The following is a 19,266-nucleotide window of genomic DNA, read 5'->3' as shown; positions in this document are numbered from 1 at the left end:
TAGTAACAGAATAAGCAAGACAACGCGCTTTGATTAATCCCTTACCAAATACTAATTTTGACACGCGCCTAAAATTAAAATATATTGGTAGCATTAAGAATAAGAAAGACCCAATTCAATCTAATAAACAACATGTGTAGTCTATTCAAGAAGATTGTTTATCCCTTTAATATAACTTGAAAATCTGGCTTTAAACAAGCTATATTAATTGCTACAAATTGTTAACTCAATCAAACAATTACGGATTTGATTGTATTAACTAGCACCTGTCACTCTAAATTAGTCAAATAACTGGCCATTTACTTAATTAAATAGAACAACAATATCCATCTAAACCATTAATTGCAAGAGATAAACAAATATTGAAGAGTTAAATGAGTAAAAAGAAGAACAATTCTCACAACACTTTGGTAGAACTAGCACTTGATTAAGCCTTAAGCTGGAATTGAAAGAATTCAGCCACGTATGGCCATTTCCAAGCTTACAACTAAAGAAAAGAATTATTAACTCAAAACTCCGATATCCCAACTAATAGCCCATCTCTCCCTTTTATAGAAGAGAAGAGAAGACTATTTCAAAGGAATTGAAAAAATATATTTACAATCAAATCAAATCCAACAAAATAAAATCTCATGATCCTCTCTATTCTTTAAAACCTTTGAATAAATCTTTCAAAAAGAATTCAGAAGCTCTTCATCCTCTGACTTAGTGATTTTATCCCAAAAAGGCAAATAAATAGAGTCAACTAATACCTGCATCTAATTAATCACATAGACCAACAAACCCATCAAAAATACCAAATTATATGACTAAAATAGTCACATTTTCATAGGTTATTCAGCACAAATAATAAACCCATCAATATTACTCTTTAATTTTGGTATATAATATACATTGGTTAGGAGGTTTGTTGGGATATCCTCCCAAGTCCCACATCGGAAAAAAATTGAGAAGAGAAACCAAAATATAATGGTTCAAACCCAACCCATTAGTATGAGGCCTTTTGGGAGGTGCCCAAAAACAAATCCGTGAGGGCTTGGCCCAAAGCGAACAATATCATACTAATTCGGGGTTGGGTGCGGGGTTGGGTGGTACGCGCGGTCCTATCATTCTTTACATTCTGCAAGTGTCATATTCATATCATACCAAGAATCAGATGTATCTGGTAACTTCAATCCTATATACTTATGAAAAACGTAACCCTTTTTGCAATCCAATGGAGTTTTTTGAACACAGTGATTGCTCCTATTTTTGGAAGATTCCAATATAAAGCCCTCTAAGCAATCACATGTATGAGAATTATCAATAATATTACATTTCATATTAGCACCACAAACTGAGTACTTATCACATTCATCTAATGGTGCAGAATATATACTTCTCCAAGGAAGAGTTATTCTTACAAAACGCTCCAAGAAGCCCGATCGATTCATTAATAACCTGGACAATAGAGCACCTTCAACCTGATAACTATAATAGACTCCATTTTTATTCAATTGAAATTCATATGTGACGAGATTAGAATTTGATTGCAACTGGGGAGTTCTTGCAAATCGAACGCCATTCCACGAACCAAGTCTGTAATGCTTAGAAGTTCCATTTCTCACAACAAGCTGAGGAAATCCAGCAGGATCTATCCAGAATGAAAATTGGCCGTGGCCAGGATTATCTTCACTCTTCCAAGATGTTAGGAACGTCTCTTGACCGGTTAAAAAATTCCTTCCTATTTTCATTCCAGGAAGTAATGTATCACATGGAGAATCAAAACTCTGCCACAGCAAATTAGTAGCATTCCTATCTTGGACAACTAAATTTCCCGAGTCTAAAAGCTGCACAACTGGATTTTGGACATCGCTTGTTTTCTTAGATGACCAAACTGTGTTATTTTTGCTATTTAAGATGATTAGAAGTCCTTGGTTAGAGATAAGCAAAACTCCTGAGCGATCAATAAGTGGGGTTTCTCTGTTTGCTACCCAAATTACTGCATAAGCTGATGGATCTTTGTACCATATTCCTAAATTACGCTTTTTTGAATTTTCTGGTTCGAAAAATCCCAGCTCGAACTTTCCACCAGCTGAAACTAGAGTCTCACCGTCTTTGATGGATTGACCGGGATTAATGGTGCCTAGGGATGACGAAGAAGGTTGTCGTAAAAAGAGCAAGAAGAAGAAGTAGCTTGCCAAAAGCATTTTCATGGTAGTGGTTGATTTTTTTTTTCTTGTTTGTTTTTTTCAGATTGCTCTTTTACATGGAGAGTATTTGTTCATGCTAAAATAGTAATGTGGTTGAACAGCTTTGTACATATATTACCATTTGTGACATATAAACATTAGGATAAGACTCTTCTAAAAGAAAAAAAAGAAAGAAAAGGAAAAAAAAAAAAAAAACAAAGAAAAAACATTAGGATAAGACTTGTTTATACGGGATATATGGAACGACCGTGTTTTATTTGGTTTGATATATATGATAAAACTTGCCTAACGGCCATTAATTAATTTTTTTTCTCATTTTATTCTTATATCTATTAAATACAGTAACTATTTTAGTAACAAATTAATAGAGTGAAAATTAAAATCGAAATAACGAGGTGACATAAGGAGTAATTTAATTAAATTAAAAAGTATTTTGTTATAATTTATGAGATTTAATTGTTTCTTTAATCATTATAAAAAACCTTGAACAAGAAATAAAAATAGATGAATATATTATATGGAATCCACTGGGTTAAATTGCAATATATTTAAGATCAGTCATTTAGGGTTAGCAATGAGTAAACTTTAGTTAAAACTCAAAAATTGAATGCAGAAAATAAGCCTAACATCTGTCAGAAATAGCTAAAATTAAACCAAATCAATTAAATTAAATCTTTTCAGTATATATATATTTTTTGGTTTGGTTTAATTCAGAATCGAACCTGCCAATTGGACACCCAACTAGTACAGCCCCCACCTGCGAATTGGCCAACCGAAGAGGTCATTTTCCAAGAACCAGCGTTTGGAAGACTCCAGTCCAACCTTCGCACCAACCGCGATAAATACACCCATCGTCCATAATTTCTGCATTCAAACCTAATAAATCTTATTGCTCCTTCCGAATAGAATAACAGCGAGCATTACCTAAAATAAAAAGATTAATAAAGTAGTAAATTATACTTCCTCTATCACAAAAAAATAATTCACTTTCTATTTTCATATAGATTGAAAAAGTGAGAATTATTATAACTAAAGGATAATTTTATTCATATAATTTTTCTATTATGCTCATCTTAAATAACACATGAGTAATTATTATATTGAAACAACAAGTAATAATTAATAAGGATTATTGAACATAAAATAAAATTTAATAAAGATATAATAGACAATTTAAGGATTAAGTATAATGCAAAAAAAATAAAAGTAGGACGAATGAACTATCTTTTTAGGACGAATGGAGCAAATCCTTTTAAAGTTTTTAAACGCGTTTAAAATTAAAGAAGTAATTAATTTTTCTAAATTATAACAAAATTAAAGATAATTTGACCAAATTACCTTTTATCTCAAAATTAAGAGTAACTTATCAAGATGCTTATTATATCTAATGTAAATAAAAATAACAGTGGAAAAATATTATTTATTACTCAAACTATTTAAAATGACTATTTGGTAATTCACGTTTATTGTATAATTCCTCATATTTGTTATTAAATTACTATTCAATCCCTTATTTAATGTAAATACGACAGAAAAACTAAATAGTTTAATAGCATCAAATCTTAGAAACTTTTGCAATATTTTTTTTCCAAATAGTAGAGGTGAAATAGTAATTTTGATTAAACTTTAGGGACTTTATAATAATTTACTCCTAAATTTTGTTGGTTTTGGATTGATCATAATAAAAATTGAAAGCAAACAAATAATAATTTTAATATAAGTAAAATGTAATAAACGAAAATCAAGCAATAAGCAACTTGAGAATTGCCAATAACTTTTCCAAATTAACAATAATCTACTGTTGAAAGAGATCAGTATTGTCTTAAACCTAGTATATTATTATTATTATGGCTAGTCTAATTAAACCTAGTATTATAATAATATTGAAAATTAAAATCTCTCATCCCCTTTGTTGTGGAAGAAAGATTCATATAAGTTCGAATGGGAACATGAAAAATAATACCACGTGTTTTTAGGCAAAAAGAGCATTTTCATACCATTTTGCATATTTCACCGTCTTTTACGAAGCAAATTGGTTTAAAATGTAAAATGTATTGTTACGAAAGTGTCATCATACGGAAAAGTCAGGGATTTAAATCATTTTGAGAAAAATTTTTTTTATTTTATAAAATGTTATTTTTTTATATTTTATGAATAATATTAGATTTTTAGTAATATAAAAATTAATAGAAAATTACGTATGTAAATTAATAGAAAATCATATATATAAATTAAATTACATTTACATTTAACGGGGGAAATTCAATGAATACAAAAAATCATATTATGCAAGTTAAAAAAACTAAGTTTATTAAGTACGGATTTTAAGGTTCCCGTCAATTTTCTCAAACAAAAATAGGATAACGTCGTATTGTATTTGGCTATATGTGCATGAAATTTTTGTCTTCTCATGATACAGTAGTTCAATGATGTTGTTGGCTCTCCTGTTGCTATGTGGTCGAGTCCAAAAGAGGCGTCTTTTCAGATTTTGCTGTCTTCCAGGATAAAGCCAAACTGTCATCTTTTTAGGGAAGGTGTTCTTTTCTTATATTACTAAATTTTGCTCATTTTGCCTTTCCCATAGCATATGTTCTTTGATTTCTAGTGAACTAATCATTTATGTCCTTTTCACTGTCAACAGTTTTGTTTATGTTTCTAATAAGTTATCTGAGCAAGCATTATCTATCAAGTTCTAAAATAAAATACACCGTTCCCATTCACATCTAATCTTTTATATTTTTCTCACCAAGGTCTGTTTGAAAGAATTTATGTGCAATAATTTAATTCAATTTTATTGAATGAATTATATTTTTATAACATCAAACTTATGATTTTATAATATTTGAAATTCTTTTCTTACGATAAATTATTTAATTTCAAATTAAAATTTGACAATAATTTTTTAGTTAAATTCATCCATTCTCGCTTTCAGCTGTTTAGAATTTGAATTTACTATTCACTTTCAATTTAGGGTTTAATCTTTATTAAAATAAAAGTTGAAGTTGAAAGCTTAAAGTTGAAAAATTAAAAATCTAAGGGCTTAATAGGTAAAATTTAATAAATTCAGGAAGCTTTTTAAACGTTTTGTTTCTTTTTATACATATTTATTTTAAAAACTTTTACTTGTTGTAGTTATCTTATATATGTCTTTTTCTGCAATTTAATCAATGTTACTTTAAAAAAAAAAAAAAAAGTCCCGGCATCACTAGATGCAACAAGATCTTCTTTTTTGGGTTTCAAAAGTGACAATGTAATAATTTTCATAAGCATTTGCAGTGGGAAGCATAAGCATTTGAAAATGACATCAAAACCTGAGAAGCAGGTAATCTATTAATTAATAAACCTGGGGTCTTATTGGCATGTTGAAAAAAAAAAAAAAAAAGGTTATATAGATTAGCGCGTGGGCCTTTATTCTTTAATAAAAAAATAGTAATTGTATTAGGTGGGAGGAGGTATATTAATTTTATTTTTTTAACTGATCAGGATTTCACACACACACACACACTATATATATATATATATATATATATATATATAACTAAAATAAAGAAAAAGTTTAAAGCGCTTACTGGTTTAACATTTAATTTTTTTAATTTTGAAAATTTTCTTTTCTTTTTCTATATTGTGATTGGACAATATTTTAATTAATAATTTAATATAAATTATCCATATTAAATTATTTAAATCATTAAATTTTATCTGTATATAACTATCTATCTTAAAACACGTATTTTTAAATGTTTAAATTATAAATTACCTACAATTTAGCTGATCTTTTAAATTGAAACACACAATATAATTTCTAAACAACATTACTCCTTGAATGGTTTCAACATTATGGCAAGGATAGATGAAGTAATTGGAATGGGTTGAATAATGTGTTTTTTTAAATAAATATATAGATATGTAGATAATTAAGATTTTAATTTGAAATCTTTGTAGATCTCATCTATATCCATCTATGAATTTGAGAAATATCTATCCCCACCAATATTGTTTGCTCTTTTATCATAAAAATATTGCACATTAAAATAATTGAGGTTAATGTCAAAATTAAATTAAATTCTTTAGCTATTTTCTATAATTAATTAATGACAATATTATTTTTTTATTAATGACATAATTTTTAAAATTATATTTAATAGTTTTTATGTTATTTTAAAATTTATTTTTTTTAGCAAAAAAAAAAAAAAAAAAAAAAAACTGAACCTAAGAAGAGTTACATGTTACACATAAAATCAAACATCACAAATCATCTGATTTCATCACCGTTTATAACTAGTTTCAAACTCCTTGTAGAATCTATTGGAATAGAACCAATTTCAGTGTAAAACTGACCTATGGCTGTCACATTTGCAATATGATTACATTTTAGATAGATATTTGCTAAATAGGGATAATGAAAATTCAAATTTAACTTTAATTTTTATTATATAGGTATATCTCCCTTTGTCATTCTATTTTTACTTTTTAGGAATTTTTGAAATTTTATTTATTTTATAGCAATTTAATTGGTTCTTTAAATTTTTTAGAATTTTATTCCATAATAATTAATTATTAATTTGGCATCTTTGTGTTAAATAATCATCATCATATCTTATCAATTAAACAAGGGATATTATATTAAACTAGTCAGGTACCTGATGGTTGTCGATTCCACAAAAAATTAATTATTGAATTTTAATTGCAGAAGTAATAAATTCAGGTCGAACCCTAGAGACTGAAATCTTAAATTTTGTGATATTTTGTAAAGAGAAAAAGGGGGGTTGGCTTTTGAAAATTCACTTAAAGAAATCAAAATAAAACTGACTATTGAACTTAAATTGGAACTCAGTCTAATAAACATTCAATTCAAGGCAATTTATAATCCAATGTATAAATGATCACAGACAAATTTTGAATGAATTACTCTTTGAATACTTAACTGAAACTTACCAACAAGCATAATAAATTCCCTGACTTCCCTATTACAGTTAATTTGAGCCCAGCACCCTTATTAACTCTAATTATTAAATGAGCAGGTATTAAGCAATCCTTTTTAATCTAATAAAAGCATTAAGGACAGGAAGTAGTTAAATTTGAACAGTAATTTAAAAAGCATATATTATTTAATTCAACCTTATTGTTTCTTTAGATTATTCACGAAAACTTAAAACATAATCAGTAAAATCTAATTGCTACTAACACTCAATTTTTCACAACAATTACGGATTATGAAGATGAAATAGCACTTAATCCTACAAAATAATTAACTAATAGGCCTTTTTAGCAAATCACCTAATAGAATTAACACCTTAATTACAAGAAACAACAGATATTCAAAGAACAATTATTTAAATTAAGAACAGGTCTCACAATTATACAAATGGAAATTGAATGCCTTGAACTGAACTAAGAAATTAGTCACTCATATTTATGGCTTTCAATCACTAAAACAAAAGAATATGAAACAAATCTCAAATTAGATGATGAACTATGTGGGAAGAAAAACGTGCCTCTGCTGCTTCAGAATCGCAACTATATATAGCCTCTCAAAAGACCCAAAGAATCTCTAATCACTTGGGAACTTTTAAAAAAACAGTCAACAGAAATCTTTATTATTTTGATATTTCTCCACATTTTGTAGCAACTTCCTTTTCGAATTTGATTCTGACTTCTTCAACAAACTTGCAGATCTCCTTCTCACCTTTCTAACGAACTAAGGCTTGCCCAAAACGGACACTCACAGCAAAAGATATGACCTAAAAACCAAATTAGGTTGAAGCAGATATTTCTACTCAAAACGTAATCTTTTATGGCGTTTTTGACAATCAAAACGACCTCACTTCATTTAGTTGTCTTCACATCAACTGTAGGGCCATCTTCTCAGATTCAAATGGGCCTGAGCTGAGCTGATTTTGACTCTTGGAGCTCCAGATATGTCTTAAACAATAAAACCCCTTCATGCATGTTCATTCATGACATTTGTTCTAGATTCAGAGCTCTTTTTGATGGATTTCAAGGCTGAATTGAATCTTCCCTCCTCTTAAAAATTTGTAGAGCTCCTTTCTATCTTTGCATCGAATCACAAATCAATCAATTTGAACATCTATACATTCAGTTATGCCTGAAGAAGCAAACAATGGTCAAAATATTAACAATGCTGAAAATTCCTCAATTAAATGGTATTATTCAAAAAAATAACTTAGATCATGTCTAATTGATAAAAATTGTTCAACCAACTGATTTAAGCTTGAAAACAACTAAAAAATACCAAAAATATTAAGAATAAAAGTGACAATTTATGCACATATCAAATTCCCCACACTTAATCCATGCTTGTCCTCAAGCATAACTCAACTTATCAACATGCTCCAAAAGAAAATTCATCCAACTCTTCACAATCCTCAAAAGAACATTTTAAGAAAAACTATCTTAATTACAAAGTAAAGTTAAATTGAATAAGCATAGCTAAAGTCCATAGAGAATAAAGAATTGAATTTAAAATTCTTTCTAACATAAAAGACAAGGCTCGAATATTGTGATGTAAAGCATGCAATTTAAGTTTCATATCAATTAAACCATTGCTTGAAGAATTATTTGATAATCTGCCAGGTCACTAAAATTCATCGTAACCACACAAAATTTAATAAGCTAAATTTTTTTTTTTTAGTTGCTTGAGCATTTATTAAATGCCTGAGTTTGCCATTATCCGTTCGGAGCGAGGACGCATATTGGTGATACTCGTACCCGGCTACTTAGAAAGGAACAAACTCAAGTGGCTAGACTAACACTACTCTTTATCCATTACCAGACAACGGAGTAACTCAACTGCTCAAGTCTTTATTTAATTACTGTTTGTTTTTTTTTCTTTTGTTTTTTTTTTCAAACACACACACAACGCTGATCTCCATGCCTAAGTAGTTTATACAAGAATTCTAAAAGCAATGGCTAAGAGGTATGTTCATGCAATTCATTAGTTTCTCCAGTATTAGGTCAAGCCTCAAACCTTATGCCAAAAAGAATCAATAAATTCAACAAGTTATTCTAGATGCACAAGAGAAAACAGCTACTCAATTTAACTTTTCTAAACAAATCAAGAAAGTCTTTCAATTTCTCAAAGGACTGCTCTAAGTCAAGATAAAAATTCTTTAAATTTGACCCATCCAGCCACTTAATCTGTCATTTAAAATGAATTTTAGCACCAGATCTCAACTTTCAAACTCTAATTCCCTTCCCCACACTTAGTTCATTTATTGTCCCCAATAAATAAATAAATGAACAAATAAACAAATAAAAATTTTACAGCAAACAAAATAAAATAAGAGGAAGAATAAAACAAATCTTATTGTGGCAGCTAGCCACCAAGGGTTGCCTCCCAAGCAGTGCTTTTGTTTATCATCGTTAGCTCGACAGAGTCATAGCAAAGCTTCTTCAATCCAAATAAATTGGATCACTCAATTTGATTTCCTCCAATGAATGCTCTTGAAACCCCTCGTAAAATGGCTTGAGTCTCTGACCGTTGAATTTGAACACCTTGTTAGTTCCTAAACTTTGAATTTCAACAACACCATAAGAAAACACATTAGTAACAATAAACGGTCCAACCCAACGAGAATGCAACTTACCTGGCATTAATTTCAATCTAGAATTATACAATAAAACTTTTTGCCCAACCACAAACTGCTTCCTTAATATTAGTTTATCATGAAATGCCTTTGTCTTTTCCTTATAGATCCTAGAATTCTCATAAGCGTCAAGCGGAATTTCTTCTAATTCCTGCAATTGTAACTTCCTTTCCACACTAGCAATATCTAGGTCCAAATTACAATTTCTAACAGCCCAATAAGCCTTATGTTCTATCTCAACTGGAAGGTGACACATCTTACCAAAAACAAGCCTGTAAGGGGACATACCTATGGGTGTCTTATAGGCTGTCCTATAAGCCCACAGAGCATCATCAAGTCTAAGGCTCCAATCCTTTCTATTCAGCTTCACTGTCTTCTCTAGGATAGACCTCACCTCTCTGTTAGATACTTCAGCCTGCCCACTTGTTTGAGGATGATAAGCTGTAGACATTTTATGAAAAACACCATATTTCTTTAATAATGCCTCCACAACTCTATTACAAAAATGAGTGCCTCTGTCACTAATTAAAGCTCTTGGAATTCCAAATCTGCTAAAAATGTTTGACTTGATAAAATCTACAATAGCTTTAGAATCATCAGTTCTGGTTGCTTTAGCTTCCACCCATTTAGAAACATAATCTACAGTAAGCAATATATAAGTAAAACCAAAAGAAGAAGGAAATGGACCCATGAAATCAATACCCCACATATCAAAAATCTCACATACAAGTATTGGGGTTTGAATCATTTCATTTCTACGAGATATAGTTCATGTTCTTTGACATTGTTCACAATTTTTGCAGAAAACATAAGCATCACGAAATATGGTAGGCCAATAAAAACCACAATCCAATATCTTCCTACATGTTCTTTTAGGTCCAAAATGGCCTCCACATGCAAATGAATGACAACAAACCAGAATTGACTTAATCTCATTATTAGGAACACACCTCCTACTAACTTGGTCAGAACAAAATTTCCATAAATATGGTTCATCCCATACATAATACCTAGACTCACTTTTCAATTTTTCCTTTTTAGCTCTATTCAAATCAGAAGGCATAGTTTTAGTAAGCAAATAATTTACCAAATCAGCGTACCAAGGGATCATACCTTACAGTTCAAAAAGCTATTCATCAGGAAACAATTCCTGCAAAGGAATTGAATCCTCTTATGTTACTAACCTGCTTAAATGATCTACTACCAAATTTTCAGCTTCTTTCTTATCTTTAATTTGAAGATCAAATTCTTGCAAAAGAAGAATCCATCTAATTAACCTTGCTTTTGCTTCCTTCTTTGCTAAGAGAAGCTTTAAAGCTGCATGATCAGAAAACACAATCACTTTAGAACTAAGCAAATGTGATCGAAATTTATCTAAAGCAAAAACAATAGCTAAAAACTCTTTTTCAGTCGTGGAATAATTGCGCTGTGCTGAATTTAATGTCCTGGATGCATAATAAATTACATGAAAAAGCTTTTCCACACGCTGCCCTAAGACATCCCACTGCATAATTACTTGCATCACACATTATTTCAAATGGTTTAGTCTAGTTAGGAGCCTGAATAATAGAAGGTGATGACAATATTAACTTTAGCATGTCAAAAGCCTCCTTGCATTCTTCACTAAACTCAAATTTAACATCTTGTTGCAAGAGCCTAGATAAAGGTATTGCTATCTTAGAAAAATCATTGATAAACCTTTGATAGAAACTTGCATGACCAAGAAATGAGCACAATTCCCTCACAGTTGTGGGGTAAGGTAAATTCACAATTAAATCAATCTTTGACTTATCTACTTAATACCCCTATTAGAAACAACATGCCCCAAAACAATTCCTTGTTCTACCATAAAATGACACTTTTCATAATTCAAAACAAGATTTTTTTCAATGCATCTTTCAAGAACAGAAGATAAATTATGCAAACATGCATCAAATGAATCTCCATACACAGTAAAATCATCCATGAACACCTCAATGCAATTATCAATAAAATCTGAGAATATGCTAACCATACATCTCTGAAATGTTGCAGGTGTGTTACAAAGTCTGAATGGCATTCTTCTAAACGCAAAAGTTCCAAAAGGACAAGTGAAGGTAGTCTTCTCTTGGTCCTCTGGTGCTATCACAACTTGATTATATCCCAAAAAACCATCAAGAAAACAGAAATAAAACTTACATGCTAACCGCTCAAGCATCTGATCAATGAATGGTAATGGAAAGTGGTCCTTCCTTGTTGAAGAATTTAACTTGCGGTAATCTATGCACATATGCCATTCACTTTCAATCCTTGTTGGAACAAGCTCATTATCTTGATTTGCTACAACAGTGACACCAGATTTCTTTGGCACAACTTGAACCGGACTTACCCATTTACTGTATGAAATTGGGTAAACCACCCCAGCATCCAATAGCTTCAATATTTCCTTCTTTACAACTTCCATCATTTGTGGGTTCAACCTCCTTTGAGCCTCTCTACTTGGTTTAGCACCATCTTCTAACAAAATCCAATGCATACACACCGATGGACTTATGCCTTTGATGTCAGCTAATGTCCAACCAATAGCTTCTTTGTGCATCCTCAAAACTCTTATCAATCTTTCTTCTTGAATCTTTGTTAACTTACTTGAAATGATAACCGGAAGTGTCTCATTATCTCCCAAGTAAATATACTTCAAATGCTCAGGCAACGGTTTGAGTTCAAGAACTATGCATCTAAAATAGAAGGCAATAGTTTTGTGTGAGGAGGTAAATCAATCTTAGAAAGTCCATACCTTTTGGAACTAATGGTAATGACTGTAATGCCATTACTGCATCTTGAACCTCTGCACATAGTGGCTGATTGGTATTATCTTCATGAATTCCTTGACTAATCACCACTTCTAACTCATCCTCATTGCTTAACTCAAAGACATCCTGCACAAATGTATCAATTACATCAATAGAAAAAATAGAATGATCATCAGCAGGATGCTTCATGGCATCAAAAATATTAAATTTAACAACTTCTCCATGAAACTCCATTGTTAAAGTGCCACCATCCACATCAATCTTTGTCTTGGCAGTTTTTAGGAAAGGTCTTCTGAATAAAATCAAAGCAGAATTTGATGTGGGAATAGTATCCCCCATATCCAAAATGTAAAAATCTACTGGAAAAATTAATTGTCCAACTTGCACCAAAACATCCTCAACTACTCCCATAGGGTAAGCATTAGAACGATCAGCCAATTGAATAATAACACTGGTTTCCTTCAAAGTGTTCAAATTTAAAGTTTGAAAAACTGAATATGACATAACATTAATAGATGCTCCTAAATCTGCCATTGCTCGTTCAAATTTAGAATCACCGATTCTACATGGGATAGAAAACGAACCTGGATCCTTACACTTAGGGGTAATTTCCGTTGAATAAATGCTGACACATTTTCCCCGACAGTAACTTTTTAATTATTCCTCAACTTGTGCCTTGTAGTACACAATTCTTTAAGGAATTTTGCATACTTGGGGATTTGTTTGATCGCCTCAAGTAAAGGTATATTAACCTCTACTTTTCTGAAAGTCTCCAAAATTTCTTGTTCTTGTTCTTCTTTCTTTGTCTTGGCCAAGCTACTAGGAAATGGAGGAACATAATTATTAGCATCATTAACTTTAAGTTTAGAATTTACCTCAACTTCAGGAACCTCACAATCCTTTGCTCCACCCTGCTGCTTCTTTTTCCTTGACTCGTGTACAACTTGATTATCAACTTCTTTCACACTTCGTAAAAGTATAGCACTTGCATTTTCTCTAGGGTTTATCACTATTTATGATGGAAGCTTACTAGAACCTTGAGCTTCAAGTTTACCCACAGATGAAGCTAACTGACCAATTTGCTTCTCTATGTTCTAAATGCTATTCCTAGTCTCTTATTGAAATTGTTGTGTATTATTAGCTAAAGCCTTAACAATTTCATCAAGTGACATACCTTGATTTTGGGAAGATGAAGGCAATTGAGTTAATTGTGGTCTTTGCTGCTGGTATCGATTTTGTACCGGTTGATTCCCATAACTCAAATTAGGATGGTCTCGCCATCCTGGTTTATAAGAGTTAGAATAGGGGGTCATACCTGCGTTGTTGCTGTCCAAAATTACCTACTGCATTGGCATGCTGCACTAATTCATCCTCTTAGAGTGTAGGACACATATCAGTAGCATGACTCGAAGTAGAAAAAATTCCACATGCCTTAACAGTTTGAATATTCCCTACGGCCAATTGTCTCACTAAAGAACTTAAATAAGAAATTTGTCTATCAAGATTAGATGTACTTACCTCATTAACCTTTTTAGGTGTGCGATCCATTCTCATTCCAAACTGCTGAGAATTCGCTGCCATGTTAGCAATCAGCCTCCTTGTATCTTCCGGTGTTTTATCAACCAAAGCCCCTCCTGTGGGTCCCGTATATGTATGGCACAACCCAAGAGGGGGGGTGAATTGGGTTTTCTAAAAATATTTTAGAATTTAAAATAAGAATATAGAATTCTAAGTGCAGCGAAAAAGTAAAGAACTTGTAAGGATAAGTTATGGATTAGAACTTCCTCACAATGTTCTATTCATGACAAATAGAAAGACTATGCAAAGTGCAGCTATTGATTAGAACTGCTTTATAATGTCTTATCCAATGTCAGAACTACTTTATGAAGGAAAACTATTGAAATTAGAACTTCCTCATAAAGTTTAGAAAACCATATAAGACTCTGTGAGAGACAGTTATTGAAATTAGAACTGCTTCACAAAGCCTTAATCAAGTTTAGAAAACTGATTAGAAACCCAAATAGTGAAATATACTGTAAATAGAAGAACATTTTAGAACTTGATATATTCACTTATCAGAATTCCAGAGTTCTAATATTCAGAGAAGATAAGACTTATTCCAGTTTTAGAACATCAGAATCGTAAACAACTTTAGCATTTCTAAAATATAAACAGAAGTGTAAATAAAGCAGTATCAAGCAAAACTTCAGAAATTAAAAAGATCAACACAGTGATTTATAGTGGTTCAGCACTAACTCACCTACATCCACTCCCCAAGACTCATCTTGAGATCCTCAACTATGTTATCTCTTTTCAAGGGTAAGAGACAAACCAACAGTACAAGGCAATAGATCAACACCTAGATCTACCCTTTATCCCACTAGATTTTCCAAAGGTTCTAGTTAACCTCAACCCTTTTTGTTTTTGGCAGAGTACAGAAACTCAATTCAAGACATTAGAATCTCTCTCACGGAGAAGGTTGCTTGATAACCTCTTTCCCAATAACTTATCACCCAAGCTATTGCACAAATATTTATCAAATAAAAACCTGTCTTCTAAAGATTATAGAATCTAAATAGATAGAATGAAATGCACATATAAGTACAGGAAAAACAGTTTATCAGATTAGAAAATCGTTTAGAACACAGAACTGTTTTTCAAAAGTAGTTATAAAAAAAATTCTTTTCTCTTTAAAGATAAAAACGTGAAGTGTAAAGATGAAAAGAAAAATGGGGGTAGAGAGTAAGTTTTGAGAGACAAAAGATGTGATCAATGGAAGAATACTCTTAAAACGAAAACTCTCACTTCCACTTAGCTCAGAGCGTGAAAGCTCCTTTTTATAGAGAGCTTTATGACTTTTGCTTTTGGAAGGTAGATATTTTATTTTGAAATCAGAATATTTGCTTTCCTTTTTAGAAGATGCGAAAATCTTTAGTTACCAAAAGTTTATCTTATCCTTTTTGGTAAGAAACTAAAGACGATTTTACTTTCCTTTAAACAAAAAGATTTTCGGCAGCATTTTATTTGGAAAGATTTTTTGAAAGGATTCTTCTTACTAAAACGAGAAGAATAAGATCTTCATTCGCTTTAGGTAAGAGAATAAATTAAAATTCATTAGCTCTTCAAAAGAATTTCCGAAAAAGAAAATATATGATTTATTACCAAAAACGTTTGAGACGTAGTCTCTTTAGTTTTAGGAAATCAAATTTTTTTTTCAAAGAATATTTTCGAAAACGAATTTTTGATAAACGAATTTATTTTTGAAGAATCTAATTTCTGAAAAATACTTTTGATGAGAGAAAGATTTATTTTTGTGCTTATATATGAATTTTCTCTCTATCCTACAAAGTATCCTAAATGCCTAACCACTAGGGTCTTCGAATATCTTCACACTCAATGTAGGACTTGCCTTGTTTATTTTTCTTTCCATAAGAATTTTGCATAAAATAATATTAGCACAAATAATATAATTTAAATTTATTTGTTTTGTTTTAATCATCAAAATTCCAAGATTAGAACTTGACTCTTGAGCCAACACCTCCACTAGCAGCATCTATCATGCCACGGTCCATTGGTAGAAGTCCTTCATAGAAATATTGGATCAAAAGTTGCTCACTAATTTGATGATGAGGGCAGCTTGCACAAAGCTTTTAGAACCGTTCCCAATACTCATGCAAACTCTCTTCATTGTATTGTCGAATGCCACAAATTTCTTTTCTTATGTTGGCAGCCCTTGAAGTAGGAAAGTACTTCTCTAGAAACATTCGCTTCGTCTCATTCCATGAATTGATATATCCAAAAGGAAGGTAATACAACCAATCCTTAGCTTTGTCTTCCAATGAGAAAGGAAAAGCTTGAAGCTTAATTTGCTCCTCTGAAACTCCCTGAGGTTTCATGCTGGAACACACCACGTGAAACTCTTTTAAATGTTTATGTGGATCTTCACCTGAAAGACCATGACTTAGGCAACAAATGGATTAGTCCAAATTTTAATTCAAAAGCAACATCTATGTGGGTCCCGAATATGTATGGCACAACCCAGGAGGGGGGTGACCTGGCAGAACTTCCTCATAAAGCTTGTAGAATCATATAAAGCTATGTGAAAGATAGTTATTAAAATTCAGAACTTCTTCATAGAGCCTTAATCAAATATTAGAGTAACTTTATGATGGAAAGTTATCAGGATTAGAACATCCTCATAAAGTTTAGAAAATAAAATAGAAACCCAAACAGTGAATTACACTGGGAATAGAACAATAGTTAGAACACTGTGTATTCACTTTATTAGAATACTAGAGTTCTAATGTTCAGGATAGATAAGACTTATTACCGTTTTAGAACAACTGAATTATTAACAATTTTAGCGTATCTGAAAATTAAACAAGAGTGTAAAAGAGACAGTATCAAACAAACTTCAGAAATAAAGAGATCAACACCGAGAATTATAGTGGTTCGGCACAAACTCGCCTACATCCACTCCCCAAGACGCATCTTGAGATCCTCAACTAAGTTATCTCTTTTGAAGGGTAAGAGACAAACCAACAGTACAAGGCAATAGATCAAAAACCTAGATCTACCCTTTTTGTCCCACTAGATTTTCCAAAGGTTCTATTTAACCTCAACCCTTTCTATTTTTGGCAGAGTACAGAAAAACTTAGTTCAAGACATTACTATCCCACACATGGAGAAGGTCGCTTGATAACCTCTATCTCAATAGCTTCTAACCTAAGCTATTACACTCAAAAGTTTAACAAGTAAAGAGTCTGTCTACTATAGATTACACAATCTAAATAGACAAAAAGAAACGCCCATATAAGCACAGGAAAAACAGTTTTATCAGATTAAAAGATCGATTAGAACACAGAACTATTTTTCAAAAGTAATTGTAAAAATTCTTTTCACTTTAAATATTGAAAACGTTAAGTGTGGAGATGAAAACAAAATGGGGGTAGAGTAAGTTTTGAGAGATAAGGATTCGTTCAATGAGAGAGAGTGCTCTTAAAACAAATACTCTTACTTCACCAAATGTTTAAGGCGTGAATGTTCCTTTATATAGGAAACAAAGAAGCTGTCGCCTTTTGGAAAGAGATTGAAATCAGAATATCTTCTTTCCTTTTAGAAGATATGAAAATCTTTGTTACCAAAAATTTATTTTATCCTTTTTGGTAAGAGAATAAAACACGATTTTGCTTTCTTTTAAACAAGAGATTTTCGACAGCAATATTTGGAAAATACTTTTGCGGAAGGATACTCTTACTAAAACCGAAAGAGATTCTCTTTCGTTTTTAAGGTAGGAAAATAAATTTAAGTATATTATACCTTTCAAAATATATTTTCGAAAAAGAGAGTGATTTGTATTACCAAAACATTAAGAGAAAAATTCTCTTTAGTTTTAGGAAAATAAATCTTCCCGATTTAAAGGAATATTTCCGAAAATAGATTATTTAAAGAAAACTAATTTTCCGAAAAATATTTTTGAGAGAGAAAAAGATTTTTGTGCTCATATATGGATTTTCTCTCTATCCTACAAAGTTTTCCTAAATACCTAGCTACTAGGTCTTCGAAATCTTCACACTCAAAGTAGGACTTGCCTTGTATGATTTTCTTTCCAAAGAATTTCTGCATAAAATAAAATTAGCACAAATAACATAATTTTAAATTTATTTGTTTTGTATTAATCATCAAAATCTGAGATTTAGAGATTGACCCTTGAGCCAACAATCTCCCCCTTTTTGATGATGACAAAACCAATAAATTTAGCAAATATAAGAAACATGTGCTCCCCCTGAATTTTATGCATATAAGTTCTAATCATGCCAAAAGATTTTTAGTACAGAGCAAATTAGAACATGTATTTTGCTCCCCCTAAATAGATGCATTAAAATTGTTTTATGAAAATTAGAACTAGGGAGGCCTTTTTAGAAACTGATTTTAGAACTAGCAAAACTAGGCAAGATATTCTAAGTTCTAACAATCAGAGCATATGTATATATTAGAACTGGAAGAGATTGACGAGATATTCTAAGTTCTAATAAACAGAACATATGATCAGAGCAAAAGAATAAAAGCTAATGTTTAGAAATAGAACAAAAGATCTCATATTCAACTTGCAAAACAGTCGTTAGAATAAGAATCTAAGTTCTAAAATCACATAGCTTATCATGTAGCTCACCAACATAGACCATATAGAAAACGATAAACATTCAAATTAGAAAATATTAGCACACAAATAACCACTATATAAGTACTTTGGTTGCCAAGTACGTACCAATAGTGTTCAAAATGTCACCAAAATACATGTTCTCCCCCTTTTTGTCATCATATAAAAGGGTTACACAAAATCATAGCAAAAATAAAGAAAAAAAAATGAACAGTTCAACACATATAATCCTACAAAGATAAAGCAAAAAAAAAAAAAAAATTGTTCACAACATATAGGAAACAGATCAGAGAAGCTTAGAACCAGTTCTAAGCCTCTTAGAACTCCTCAGGTTCTGAGCTGGAGCAGTTTCAGATGAACTCTCTGGCCTTTTAGAAGAAGGGTGTAGTGGAAGCTTCCTTCCATGAGTCTTGTGCTTGCCAGCAGTATGCTTTACATTCTTTGGCTTTTCTGAGGAGGGGATGTAGGTTGTCCCTTTCACTCTGAGAGTGGCTAATTTCCTTGTGTTCACATCCTTC

At 31.3% G+C, this 19,266-nt stretch overlaps 1 non-coding gene and 1 pseudogene across 1 annotated transcript; one reads left to right on the top strand and one right to left on the bottom strand.

Annotated features, from left to right (window-relative positions):
* Window positions 1-1,106: 1,106 nt before the first annotated feature.
* On the bottom strand, window positions 1,107-2,195 carry LOC149494878 (G-type lectin S-receptor-like serine/threonine-protein kinase At4g27290 pseudogene; annotated as a pseudogene).
* Window positions 2,196-16,206: 14,011 nt separating this feature from the next.
* Window positions 16,207-16,313, top strand: LOC119369714 (small nucleolar RNA R71). Its single transcript, XR_005177287.1, has one exon. It is a non-coding gene; the product is annotated as a small nucleolar RNA R71 (small nucleolar RNA).
* Window positions 16,314-19,266: the final 2,953 nt, after the last annotated feature.

The sequence above is a fragment of the Jatropha curcas genome, chromosome 7, assembly GCF_041381405.1.
Source record: "Jatropha curcas cultivar XTBG-Jc1 chromosome 7, XTBG_Jcur_1.0, whole genome shotgun sequence".
NCBI classification, from domain to species: domain Eukaryota; kingdom Viridiplantae; phylum Streptophyta; class Magnoliopsida; order Malpighiales; family Euphorbiaceae; genus Jatropha; species Jatropha curcas.
The sequence above is the reverse complement of the archived record's forward strand: the minus strand, read 5'-3'. Positions and strand labels throughout refer to the sequence as shown.